Consider the following 14524-nt stretch of genomic DNA (forward strand, 5'->3'; position numbering starts at 1 on the left):
GAGAAGAACATTCGTGCCGATGCTCTCTCTCGCTCCATAGTGTCATCTGAGGAGGAGGATGAGGAACCTCGGCTTATTGACCCTTCTGAGAGCCTGAGAACTGTGGCCCCGGTTTCGCTAGAGTCCGTGCCCCCGGGCAAGACTTTCGTACCAGCAAATTTGCGACCGGAGGTTCTCTCTTGGGCTCACTCGTCCTGAGTGGGTGGACATTTTGGAACCAAGAGGACATCTGAGCTTTTGGCAAGGACGTACTGGTGGCCGCATATGGCCCGTGACGTCGGGGACTATATTCGGGCGTGTGTCTCCTGCGCCCAGAATCGGTCTTCACGGCAACGGCCTGCCGGGTTACTTTACCCCATGCCGGTGGCAGACAGGCCTTGGGAGATGGTCGGGATGGACTTTGTGGTGGGTTTGCCCAAGTCTCGCGGCTGTACCATCATTTGGGTCATCACCGATCATTTCTCGAAAATGGTGCATTTGGTGCCACTACCACGGTTACCTTCTGCACGGGTCTTGGCGGCGTTGTTCATTAAGCATATTTTCCGCTTACATGGTATGCCTGATAAAGTTGTCAGCGACCGGGGTCCCCAGTTTGCATCTCGGTTCTGGAGAGAGCTCTGCCGTTTACTCAGCATAGAGCTGAATCTCTCCTCTGCATATCATCCCGAGACGAATGGGTTGGTAGAGAGAACCAATCAGACTCTGGTGACATACTTACGACATTTTGTCTCTGCTAGGCAGGATGACTGGGCATCTTTGCTACCTTGGGCGGAATTTGCCTTGAATAATGCCGTAGCCAATTCCACTGGTCAGACTCCTTTTCTCCTTAATTACGGCCAGCATCCGTGTGTCCCTGTGCCCATGGCCGTGTCATCCACCGATTCTAGGGTGACAGACTGGTCGGTGGAGGCACGTGACATCTGGGACTGCACACAGGATGCCATCCGGGCCTCCAAGGAGAGAATGAGGGTCTCGGCTGATACACACCGACGCCCCGCTCCGACCTTTGCTCCTGGCGACTTAGTGTGGCTCTCCGCCCATAACATCAGGCTGCGAGTTGAGTCCACTAAGTTTGCGCCTCGCTACATTGGCCCGTTCAAGGTTCTGGAACAAGTGAACCCTGTGGTCTACCGTTTGGCTATTCCTCCACGCCTTGGTATCACCGATACCTTTCACGTTTCCCTCTTAAAGCCCGTTCATTTGTCCCGGTTTTTTGAGTCATCTGCCGGGACATCGGGTTCATCCACGGATGAGTTTGAGGTGAATGCTATTGTGGGGTGCAAGGTGGTACGTGGCAAGAAATTTTATCTGGTGGATTGGAAGGGTCACGGTCCTGAGGATAGAACCTGGGAGCCTGTGGAGCACATTCGGGCTCCGCTGCTCACTGCAGCTTTTGAGCGTAGCAAGGCTCAAGGAGGGGGGCCCTAGGAGGGGGGGTAATGTTAGGAGTCGAGTTTCCTCTGCTGCACAGGGGGAATCTCGATCCGTCTCTGCTGCAGTCTCCCATTTTCCATCGGCCGCAGTGGAGCCTGCTCAGCGGAGACGTCGGTCCCAGCGTCTCACTGAGTCTGATTCAGTGCAAAGGGTTATTGCTGCCTCTCCAGGCTCTACTATTGTACCTTGCACTGATCTACGGCGAACAGGCTTTCCTGGGATGAAGTCCTGCTTTGCACATACTGAGCATGCCCAGGGTAAGATCTCTCACTGGAAATCAGGGGTCACATGTTCAGCTTCTGCAGCCAAGTCCATTGGTCCTTTCAGGAAGGTCCTATAGGTGCTAGGACTAAGTCCTGCTCTGCACACACTGAGCATGCCCAGGGAAAAATCTCTCAGTGGAGATCTAGGGTCACATGCTCAGGTATGGCAATCTCTCATTGGTCCTCTTCTTTATGGTCTTGTATGTGCTGCAGCTATTTAAGGCTCGCATGGCCGCACGGCGCTAGTATCTTCATATGTTACATGCTTTGCGCCATTGTGGTCATTTGTGTGAATGTGTTCAGGGACCCGGCTGAAATAAGCCCCTAGAATGCTGGCACCTCGGGCGAGGAGTTTGTGCGTGAGAGTATTCAGGGACCCAGCTGAAATAAGCCCCTAGAATGCTGGCACCTCCGGCGAGGAGTGTTGTATGCATGAATTACCACTGACTGCTCTCGTCTGGGTAGTTAGCCTGTGTCTCTGTGAGAGATAACAGGGCACAGAGCTTTGCTTTCTCGGCCACTCTGTGAAGCTAACAGAGCTGGTTATTACCGCCATATTGCGCCACCATCCACTTAGCAGCAGGATATTCCTGCACGGTGGATCCCGGGTTGCGAACGCACCAATCACCTCAATAAATATATTTGGTGCGTTCCGCAAACCCTAACACCCAAAACTTGTATAATTTCTCCTAAATACTCCAATACCCGTTATGTGAGGAAAAACTACTGTTTTGGCACACAGCACTGCTCGGAAAGAAAGATGCACCGTTTGATATTTTGAACGCGAAAATGGCTGTAATTGAGAGCGTACCCCATGTCACCTTTGGAGAGCCCCTGATGTACCTAAATAGTGGAAACCCCACACAACTGACCACATTTTGAAAACTAAACCTCTCAAGGAATGTATCTAGATGTGTGGTGAGGATCTTAAACCCCCAGGTGCTTCACAAAAGTTTATAACATAAAGGCGTGAAAATTGAAAAAATCAAATTTTTCCCACAAAAATGTTCTTTTCACTCCAAATTTTTTATTTTCACAAGGATAACAGTAAAAATGGACCCCAAAGTTTGTTTTGCAATTTCTTATATGAGTAGAGATGGGCGGACACCTGGATGTTGTTGTCCGTCAGGTTCGGCCAAACAGTTACAAAAAGTTCGGGTTCGGGTATCAGGAAAACCCGGACCTGAACTCAACCCATACCCCATTCACTTGGGGGGGGGCAAATATGTAATGTTTGCCAAGCTGTCATGAACATGACAGAGTGACAAATATCTCTTCTGATCAGCAGTGAAATCATCCCTGCTGGTCAGAGAGCCATGGTTCTCACACTGCCAGCATGAGCGCTCAGCTGTGATCGGAGGTATAAAGCTTACCTCTGGTCACTGGTGGCAGCTGATGAGACTACTGCTCCCATCATCTGACACCTGATGCCGCTAATAACAGCGAGAGCAGGAGTGGCTGATGGGTGTATTCATTAGCCAGCTCCTGAACTGTAAATAAATAATTTGTTGTATGGTATGGTAAATAAAGACGCAGCCAGAATAAAGTCTTTTATTAGAAATAAAACAAAACAAACTTTTACTTTTTTATTTAAAAATCACAAACACAGTTATACTCACCTAACACCTATTCCACCGAATCCCTCATTCTCCTGTAATAAAACAAAAATTAAAACACAATAATATCTCTCACCTATCCGTCGTTTTGTCCCATGCTTTAATCCATGTCGGGAAAAACAGTTTTCAACTTGGACGGTGCCAAGATGAGACCGTCCTGGCTGAGAACCACTGGCGACTAAACTGCTGTGAGCGTAGCTTCAGTGACTGGCAGTGACGTCATCGAGTTTACCTCTGGTCACTGAGGCTGCGTTTCCTGCCAGGCTGAACTGCCGTGACCTAAGTGAGCTCACCTGCTTTCTCTACCGATTTTTGAGAGACAGAATGAACAGAAAACAGCAATTCAGAAAATTGTTTTTTTGGGTTTTTATTATGCTGTTTTGTCTGTGGTAAAATCGGTAAGGAAGCTTTATTCTTTGGGTCAGTACGATTACAGTGATACCACATTTATATTTTTTTATGTTTTGGCACTTTTACACAATAAAAACCATTTTATTAAAAAAATAATTTATTCTTGTATTGCTTTTATTTTAAGAGCTAATTTTTTTAATTTTTCTACTGATGGAGCTGTACAGTGGCTTGTTTTTTGTTTGACAAAATGATGTTTTCAGAGATACCATTTTTATTTATATTCACCTTATACTCTACTTTTTGTTTAACAGTATGATAAAAAAAAACGCATTGTTTTTTTAACTTTTTTTTATGGTGTTCACGGAAGAGGTTAACTAGTGTGGCAGTTTTATAGGTCAGGTTATTCCGGATGCGGCAATGCCAAACGTGTACTTTTTTGTTTATTTCTTTACATAAAAATACTTATTTATTGGTACAATATATATTTACAGGTGCTTCTCACAAAATTAGAATATCATCAAAAAGTTATTTTTTTTCAGTTCTCCAACACCAAAAGTGAAAGTCATATATTAAATAGAGACATTACACACAGAGTGATCTATTTCAAATGTTGTTTATTTCTCTTTATGTTGATTATTTCATACAGCCAATGAAAACCCAAAGTCATTATCTCAGTAAATTGGAAAACTTTATAACACTAGCGTGAAAAATGATTTTAAAATATGAAATGTTGGCCTATTGAAAAGTATGTTCAGTAAATGCACTCTATATTTGGTTGGGGCTCCTTTTGCATCAATTATTACATCAATGCAGCATGGCATGAAGGTGATCAGCCTGTGGCACTGCTGAGGTGTTATGGAATCCCAGGTTGCTTTAATATCAGCCTTCAGCTCGTCTGCATTGCTGGGTCTGGTGCCTCTCGACAATATCCCATAGATTCTCTATGGGGTAAGGTTAAGCGAGTTTGCTGGCCAATCAAGCACCATGATACTGTTGTTTTTAAACTAGATATTGGTACTTTTGGCAGTATGGACAGGTGCCAAGTCCTGCTGGAGAATTAAATTTCTATCTCCACAAAGCTTGTTGGCAGAGGGAAGCATGAAGTGCTCTAAAATTTCCTGGAAGACAGCTGTGCTGACTTTGGTCTTGATAAAACACAGTGGACCTACACCTGCAGATGACATGGCTCCCAAAACCATCACTGATTGTGGAAACTTCGCACTAAACCCCAAGTAGCTTGGATTGTGTGCCTCTCCACTCTTCCTCCAGGCTTATGGACCTTGATTTCCAAATGAAATGCAAAATTTACTTTCATCTGAAAGCAATAGCTTGGATAACTGAGCAACAGTCAAGTTCTTTTTCTCCTTGGCCTAGGTAATATGCTTCTGGCTTTTCTATTGGTCATAAGTGGCTTGACACAAGGAATGCAACACTTGTAGCCCATGTCCTCGATACGTCTGATTGTGGTAGTCCTTGAAGCAAAGACTCCAGCAGCAGTCCACTCATTGTGAATTTCCCCCAAATTTTTGTATGGTCTTTTCTTAACAATCCTTTCAAGGCTGGGGTAATCCCGGCTGCTTGTGCACTTTTTTCTGCCACACTTTTTCCTTCCTCTCAACTTTCCATTAATATGCTTGGATACAGCACTCTGTGAACAGCCAGCTTCTTTAGCAATGACTTTTTGTGGCTTACCCTCCTTGTGGAGTGTATGAATGACTGCCTTCTGGGCATCTGCCAAGTCAGCAGTCTTCCCCATGATTGTGGAACCTACTGAAACAGACTAAGGGACCTTTTTAAATGCTTAGGAAGCCTTTGCAGGTGTATTTTGTTAACTATTCTAATTTACTGAAATATTGACTTTTGGGGTTTCATTGGCTTTAAGCTATAATCATCAACATTAACAGAAATAAACACCTGAAATAGATCACTCTGTTTGTAATGACTATGTAATATAGGAGTTTCTCTATTGTTATTGAAGAACTGAAATAAATCAACTTTTTGATGATATTCTAATTTTGTGAGAAGCGCCGGTATATATATATATATATATATATATATATATATATATATATATATATATATATATATATATATTACAGACCAAAAGTTTGGACACACCATCTCATTTAAAGATTTTTCTGTATTTTCATGACTATGAAAATTGTACATTCACACTGAAGGCATCAAAACTATGAATTAACACATGTGGAATTATATACTTAACAAAAAAGTGTGAAACAACTGAAAATATGTCTCATATTCTGGGTTCTTCAAAGTACAAAGTAGCCACCTTTTGCTTTGATGACTGCTTTGCACACTCTTGGCAGTCTCTTGATCAGCTTCAAGAGGTAGTCACCGGGAATGGTTTTCACTTCACAGGTGTGCCCTGTCAGGTTTAATAAGTGGGATTTCTTGCCTTATAAATGGGGTTGGGACCATCATTTGTGTGGAGCAGAAGTCTGGTGGGTACACAGCTGATCGTCCTACTGAATAGACTGTTAGAATTTGTATTATGGCACTAAAAAAGCAGCTAAGTAAAGAAAAACGAGTGGCCATCATCACTTTAAGAAATGAAGGTCAGTCAGTCCGAAAAATTGGGAAAACTTTGAAAGTGTCCCCAAGTGCAGTGGCAAAAACCATCAAGCGCTACAAAGAAACTGGCTCACATGAGGACCGCCCCAGGAAAGGAAGACCAAGAGTTACCTCTGCTTCTGAGGATAAGTTTATCTGAGTCACCAGCCTCAGAAATCGCAGTATATATATATATACACAGTATAATGTAAGGATTGTACTCTATCAGATGCGCAGGAGGAAACAGGAGGCACATTCTCTTCAATGTCCATGTGGGTTTATTTGCTTCATAATCATAAACCATCAAGTCAGCAACAAAAAGGTAAACAGTCTGTATATCAGGCCAACACAGCATCAATGTTCATAGCAGATGCTCTGCTACTCGGCAATGTCCAGCACTCAGGCTCTATCTGGAGCCACGGACACAGAAAGGCATCTCCCTCTCAAGACACAGACCACTCTGTAATGTCCAGCCTGGACACATGGAAGTCTGTCCACACTGGCAGACCTCCAAACACTCACTCCCATGTGCCAAACACACCTCCATTACATGGTTGTAACCACACCCAGGTACCTATCACATGGCTAGTCATCACCGCAGGTCCTCAAGACACACAGCCATCTTAGGTGTTCAGACACACCCCTTTGGGTGGGTATGTAGGTAACTGGACCCACCCATCTCTTCAAGTCACCTGGAAGCCTTCCCAATGTAAAACAAATCCCTCAGCAGTAGATCTGCTGAGCAAAACACGCCCAGGCTTCCATCAGAGGGCCACCCAGCTCTGCGATACATACTGCCCATTAATCACATGACCAGTCGCCATACCACTATATATATATATATATGATCGTCTAAGGGGTACTTCCATCTGTTTGAATGTCTGTCTGTCTGTCATGGAAATCCTGCATCGCTGATTGGTCGCAGCCAGCAGGCCGTGACCAGTCAGCAATGGGCACAGCCCGGCAGCGAATTCGCCCAGTCCTACTCTCTGTCAGTGCCCCCTCCATACTCCCCTCCAGTCAGCGCTCACACAGGGTTAATGGCTGCGTTACACTACGCTATGCCACGGTTTAGTGCAGTCCGTTAACGCTGCTATTAACCCTGTGTGACCAACTTTTTACTATTGATGCTGCCTATGCAGTTCGTATGACGCATTCAGCGCCATTTTTCAGCCAATGAAGGAGGACGCAGAGTGTGGGTAGCGTGATGACATAGGTCTCGGTCCCCACCATCTTAGAGAAGGGAATGACAGTGATTGGCTTGCTTTCTGCGGCGTCACAGGGGCTATAAAGGGGCGTGCATGCCGACCGCCATCTTACTTCTGCCGATGGTAGCATAGGGAGAGATTGCTGCAGCTTCATCAGAAGAAGGGATATAGTTAGGGAGGGAAGATTAACCCCCAAACTGCTTGTGCTGTAGCAATTTCCACTGTCCAACACCACCTTTTTTTGCAGGGACAGTGGAGGATATATTTTTGTGCATCAGCTCTGTAGCTTATTAGGCTGCCTTATAAGGCTCCCTGATAGCTGCATTGCTGTTTGCGCCGCTGCTGTGCAAACCAATTGCATCAAATTCTCACAAAGTGGATATACTTCTGTCCTGTTAGTTTGTCGTATATCAGCCAGCCACTTTCAGCCACTTACATTGCGTTGTTTTATATACTAGGCCTGAGTTTTGGCTCAGTCTCCCCCCAAAAAAGGGAGATTCAAATTCTCACAAAGTGGATATACTTCTGTCCTGTTAGTTTGTCGTATATCAGCCAGCCACTTTCAGCCACTTACATTGTGTTGTTTTATACACTGGGCCTGAGTTTTGGTTCAGTCTAACAAAAAAAAGGGAGATACAAATTCTCACAAAGTGGATATACTTCTGTCCTGTTAGTTTGTCGTATATCAGCCAGCCACTTTCAGCCACTTACATTGTGTTGTTTTATACACTGGGCCTGAGTTTTGGTTCAGTCTAACAAAAAAAAGGGAGATTCAAATTCTCACAAAGTGGATATATTTCAGTCCTGTTAGTTTGTCGTATATCAGCCAGCCACTTTCAGCCACTTACATTGTGTTGTTTTATGCACAGGACCTGAGTTTGAGTTCTGTCTCCCCAAACAAAAGGGAGATTTAAATTCTCAACAAGTTTATATACACCTTCTACCTTGTTTTACAGTACCATATAACGGTTGTTATTTTGGTTAGATTTTCCAAAAAATGAGGAAGTCTTGTGGAAGAGGCCGTTGGCTTAGGTTGCCAGCTGGTACTGATGGTGGTGGTGGTGGTGGTAGTGGGAAAAGCACAATAGCACCAAAGGCTAGAGGTGTTGAGCCAGCGTCATCGTCTGGCTACACAAGGCCTCGAAGGCTCCCTTATCTGGGAGTAGGAAAACAGCTTTTAAAGCCGGAGCAGCAGGAAAAAGTTTTGGCTTTCCTTGCTGACTCAGCCTCTAGCTCTTTTGCCTCCTCTTCAGAAAGTTCCAAGTATAAAAGCAGCGAGTCGTCAGTGGATGCTCCCGGTCAGGAACAAGACATTTCCTTGTGTCCTTCACCCAAACCAAAAGTGAAGGATGCATCAGGCGACACTACAGGTTACTCCATGGAGCTCTTTACACATACCGTGCCTGGGTTAGAAAGGGAAATTGTTAACTGCCCATTACAAGATGAATCAAACATGGAGTGCACTGATGCACAGCTACAGCTAGATTATTATGCTGTTCCATTGACTCAGGTCACTACATTGCCCTCACAGTGAACAGAGCCAGAATCTGACCCTGATGAGACTATGGTGCCCCGTCTGGAACGCTACAGCACCTTACACGGTGACACAGAGGAAGGTGCACATGACATTGAAGAGGAGGTGATAGATGACCCAGTTGTTGACCCAGATTGGCAGCCATTGGGGGAAGAGGGTGCCACTGCCAGTAGCTCAGAAGTGGAGGGGGATGATCCGCAGCAGCCATCTACATAGCAACAGCTATCATCTGGCAAGCCCGTATCTGCTAGTTCCACCATATGCAGCTCTCCAGTCCAGCTCACCCTACAAGAGACTCTCGTTAGGAAAAGAAAGTACTCATCCTCTCATCCGCGTACACAGGGTTTGAACGCCCACATTGCTATACTAATCTCGTTAGAGATGATGCCCTACCGGTTGGTTGAAAGCAAAGCTTTCAAAGACCTGATGGCCTATGCAGTACCACGCTATGACCTACCCAGTCGGCACTTCTTTGCGAGAAAAGCCATCCCAGCCCTCTACCAGCATATCAAAGACCACATTGTCCATGCACTGAAGCAATCAGTCAGTGGAAAGGTGCACCTCATAACAGATGCATGGACCAGTAGGCATGGCCAGGGACATTACGTGTCCATCACGGCGCACTGGGTTAATGTGTTGGATGCAGGGTCCACAGGGGACAGCCATAGTGGGACAGTTCTGCCTAGCCCATGGTCTAGGAAACAGTTCGCTGTAGGCGTTCTCCACCCCTCCTCCCCCTTTTTAAGCAAAAGCTCGTCCACACAGCGCAGTCGCACGACAACTCCATCCGCAGCTGCCAGTGTTCAACACGAGGTGTCCCATTATCGAACAGCTAGTGGTAAGCATCAGCAGGCTGTGTTACAAATGAAGTGTTTGGGCGACAACAGACACACCGCGGAAGTACTGGCCGAGTACTTGCAGCAACAAACTCAGTCATGGCTGGGCAGTGTACATCTGGAGGCAGGCAAGATAATCAGTGATAATGGAAGGAATTTTATGGCTGCCATAGCCCTTTCAGAACTGAAACACATACCTTGCCTGGCTCACCCCTTGAACCTGGTGGTGCAGTGCTTCCTCAAAAATTATCCGGAGTTACCAGCCCTGTTCCAGCCGTATGCAGAAACATCAGCGATCGCTGAATCTTCCCCAGCACCGCCTAATAATCAACGTTGCAACAAGGTGGAACTCCACACTGCACATGGTTCAGAGGCTGTGCAAACAGAGGCGTGCTGTAATTAATTTGTGGGAGGATACACATACACGCTGGCTCTTGGATGGCAGACATGGAGTTGTCTGGTGTGCAGTGGTCGAAGCTACAAGACTTCTGTCAAGTCCTTCAGTGTTTTGAGGAATGCACACGGCTGGTAAGTGCAGAAGATGCCATCATAAGCATGAGCATCCCACTAATGCATCTGCTGATGCAAAGTTTGACGCACATTAAGGAGCAGGAGTCTGCAGCCGAGGAGGAGGGAAGCCTTGATGACAGTCAGCCATTGTCTGCTCAAGGAACTCTCCTGGATGAGGTGGTGGACGAAGAGGAGGAGGAGGAGGATGATGGGGATGAATATTTATTGGAGGAGGATGCTTCTCAGGGGCCAATAGAAACTGGTGGCATTGCAAGGTCAGATACAGGGTATTTGCGGGACACAAGTGATGTTGATTTGCAAGAAAGTGCTCCTCAACCCAGCACAAGCAGTGAGTTGACACCTGGAACATTGGCCCACATGGCTGAGTATGCCTTGCGTATCCTAAAAAGGGACCCCTGCATTATCAAAATGATGACCGATGACGATTACTGGTTGGCCTGCCTCCTGGATCCACGATATAAAGGAAAATTACAAAATATCATGCCACATGAGAACCTTGAACAAATATTGGCTACCAAACAAGCAACTCTTGAAGACCGTTTGCTTCAAGCATTCCCAGCACACAGCGGCGGTGATGGTTCTCACACGAGCCGTAGGGGGCAACATGGCAGAGGTGTTAGAGGTGCACAAATCTGATGTGGCATTGGACAGAGGGGTTTTATAACCAGGTTGTGGAGTGATTTCGCAATGACCGCTGACACGACAGGTACTGCTGCATCAATTCAAAGTGACAGGAGACAGCATTTGTCCAGTATGGTTATGAACTACTTTTCCTCCCTTATCGATGTTCTCCCTCACAGGTCATTCCCCTTTGATTACTGGGCATCTAAAATAGACACCTGGCCTGAATTGGCAGAATATGCATTACAGGAGCTCGCTTGCCCTGCTGCTAGTGTGCTATCCGAAAGAGTCTTCAGTGCTGCTGGTTCAATACTGACCAAAAAAAGGACACGAAATGTTGATGATCTAACCTTCATTAAAATGAACCAATCATGGATTTCAAATTATTTGGCCCCACCTTTCCCTGCTGACACGTAGCTTGCCTGAAATATGTCTTGCTGTCACGGGGAGACTAGGTGGGCAAGAACTAATAACCCGGGCCCCTGCAATTTCCCTCAGACTAGGGAAAACCTGACTGACCCTCTACCTAGAGTTTACACTGATGGTGTGCATGTCTAGGCCTCGACCCTCTCCCTGTCTCCTGTTTCAACCCTAGGCTGAAACCACCGCCCACCACCCAGTGAAAAGATAATACACCAATACCCACAGTTAGAACAGACAAGGATAACGGAAAATATACACCACGCCGCAGTAACTCAGGAAAACACTATAAATGCACAGGGCAAGATAAATACAAATATAGGAAGGAGTAAATAAGACAAAGAGAAATACACCACCAGCAACGATACTCCAACTACTAGCTCACCACTCCAGACCGAGATAACAACGCACAGGACAGAAGCTATAATCGGCGACGCCCAATGTTCAGGAGAACTATTTAAAGGCAATAGGCATGGCCCAGCTTCCAATCCAAGCATCAGGTAAATTAACCCTGGACCAGCTAGATAAAATCTAGCCGACGCCAATGAGCACATAGTGGTCAAAAGCGGAATTACCGCTGTCTGTCAAACGACCTGGTCTGAACAGCGTCCGACATGACACTTGCTTTTGTCCTCCTCTTACTGACTTCTCCAATTCCTCCATTTGCAGCTGCTGAATGTCCACCATAGGCCATTTGTATACCTCCCTAAATGTAATGACTCCCCCCACAGGGCCGTGGTTACCACCTGGCGCAAGCACCCGTGCGAGTGCCATTTGCCTGGACAGGTGGGTGTGCCCACTCTTGGGCGACGGCACTGGCTCAGGGTCCCTCATAGTACAATGAAGTGTCTCTGACAGTGGTGGTGCACAACCAACGTCAGACACACCGTCATAATATGAGGGGCCCTGTGCCAGTACCGCCACCCATGAGAAAGTGTTCCCCCAGCTCGAACAGTGCTCTACCACTTGCAATACTTACCTCTCCCTGCTCCACCACTGTGTAGTCTGTGCTGTTAAATCCTTCAATGGCACTGCCAATACAAATTTGTTGAAATGATAGATGATAGTTGAAATATACAGGGGCCCTGGCCTCCATTTAGACCAGTTAATACTTTGCGCCTACTACCACTGTCTGCTACTCAGCAGAGGAGCCCACCCCTGTACCTAGCTATGCCACCTGTTTATTTATGAACAATTTTTTGGCAGACATTTTGCCCACTTTATTATTTGGGCCTACTAACTGTGTCTGCCACTCATTACAGTTGTCCTCCACTGAACAAAGCAATGCCGCCTGTTTAGTCCTGTTACCAATTTTGAACTGCATCTAGCCCACTTTATTATTTGGGCCTACTAACTGTGTCTGCCGCTCATTACAGTTGTCCTCCACTGAACAAAGCAATGCCACCTGTTTAGTCCTATTACCACTCTTGAACTGCATTTAGGCTACTTTATTATTTGGGCCTACTAACTGTGTCTGCCGCTCATTACAGTTGTCCTCCAATGAACAAAGCAATGCCGCCTGTTTAGTCCTGTTACCAATTTTAAACTGCATTTAGGCTACTTTATTATTTGGGCCTGCCGCTCATTACAGTTGTCCTCCACTGAACAAAGTAATGCCGCCTGTTTAGTCCTGTTACCAATTTTAAACTGTATTTAGCCCACTTTATTATTTGGGCCTACTAACTGTGTCTGCCACTCATTACAGTTGTCCTCCACTGAACAAAGCAATGCCGCCTGTTTAGTCCTGTTACCAATTTTGAACTGCATTTAGCCCACTTTATTATTTGGGCCTACTAACTGTGTCTGCTGCTCATTACAGTTGTCCTCCACTGAACAAAGCAATGCCGCCTGTTTAGTCCTATTATCACTTTTGAACTGCATTTAGCCCACTTTATTATTTGGGCCTACTAACTGTGTCTGCTGCTCATTACAGTTGTCCTCCAATGAACAAAGCAATGCCACCTGTTTAGTCCTGTTACCAATTTTAAACTGCATTTAGGCTACTTTATTATTTGGGCCTGCCGCTCATTACAGTTGTCCTCCACTGAACAAAGTAATGCCGCCTGTTTAGTCCTGTTACCAATTTTAAACTGCATTTAGCCCACTTTATTATTTGGGCCTACTAACTGTGTCTGCCGCTCATTACAGTTGTCCTCCAATGAACAAAGCAATGCCGCCTGTTTAGTCCTGTTACCAATTTTGAACTGCATTTAGCCCACTTTATTATTTGGGCCTACTAACTGTGTCTGCCGCTCATTACAGTTGTCCTCCAATGAACAAAGCAATGCCGCCTGTTTAGTCCTGTTACCAATTTTGAACTGCATTTAGGCTACTTTATTATTTGGGCCTACTAACTGTGTCTGCTGCTCATTACAGTTGTCCTCCAATGAACAAAGCAATGCCGCCTGTTTAGTCCTGTTACCAATTTTGAACTGCATTTAGCCCACTTTATTATTTGGGCCTACTAACTGTGTCTGCTGCTCATTACAGTTGTCCTCCAATGAACAAAGCAATGCCGCCTGTTTAGCCCTGTTACCAATTTTAAACTGCATTTAGGCTACTTTATTATTTGGGCCTACTAACTGTGTCTGCTGCTCATTACAGTTGTCCTCCACTGAACAAAGCAATGCCGCCTGTTTAGTCCTATTATCACTTTTGAACTGCATTTAGGCTACTTTATTATTTGGGCCTACTAACTGTGTCTGCCGCTCATTACAGTTGTCCTCCAATGAACAAAGCAATGCCACCTGTTTAGTCCTGTTACCAATTTTAAACTGCATTTAGGCTACTTTATTATTTGGGCCTGCCGCTCATTACAGTTGTCCTCCACTGAACAAAGTAATGCCACCTGTTTAGTCCTGTTACCAATTTTAAACTGCATTTTGCCCACTTTATTATTTGGGCCTACTAACTGTGTCTGCCGCTCATTACAGTTGTCCTCCACTGAACAAAGCAATGCCGCCTGTTTAGTCCTGTTACCAATTTTGAACTGCATTTAGCCCACTTTATTATTTGGGCCTACTAACTGTGTCTGCCGCTCATTACAGTTGTCCTCCACTGAACAAAGCAATGCCGCCTTTTTAGTCCTGTTACCAATTTTGAACTGCATTTAGCCCACTTTATTATTTGGGCCTATATC

This window comes from Ranitomeya variabilis, chromosome 5 (assembly GCF_051348905.1).
Source record: "Ranitomeya variabilis isolate aRanVar5 chromosome 5, aRanVar5.hap1, whole genome shotgun sequence".
Lineage (NCBI taxonomy): Eukaryota > Metazoa > Chordata > Amphibia > Anura > Dendrobatidae > Ranitomeya > Ranitomeya variabilis.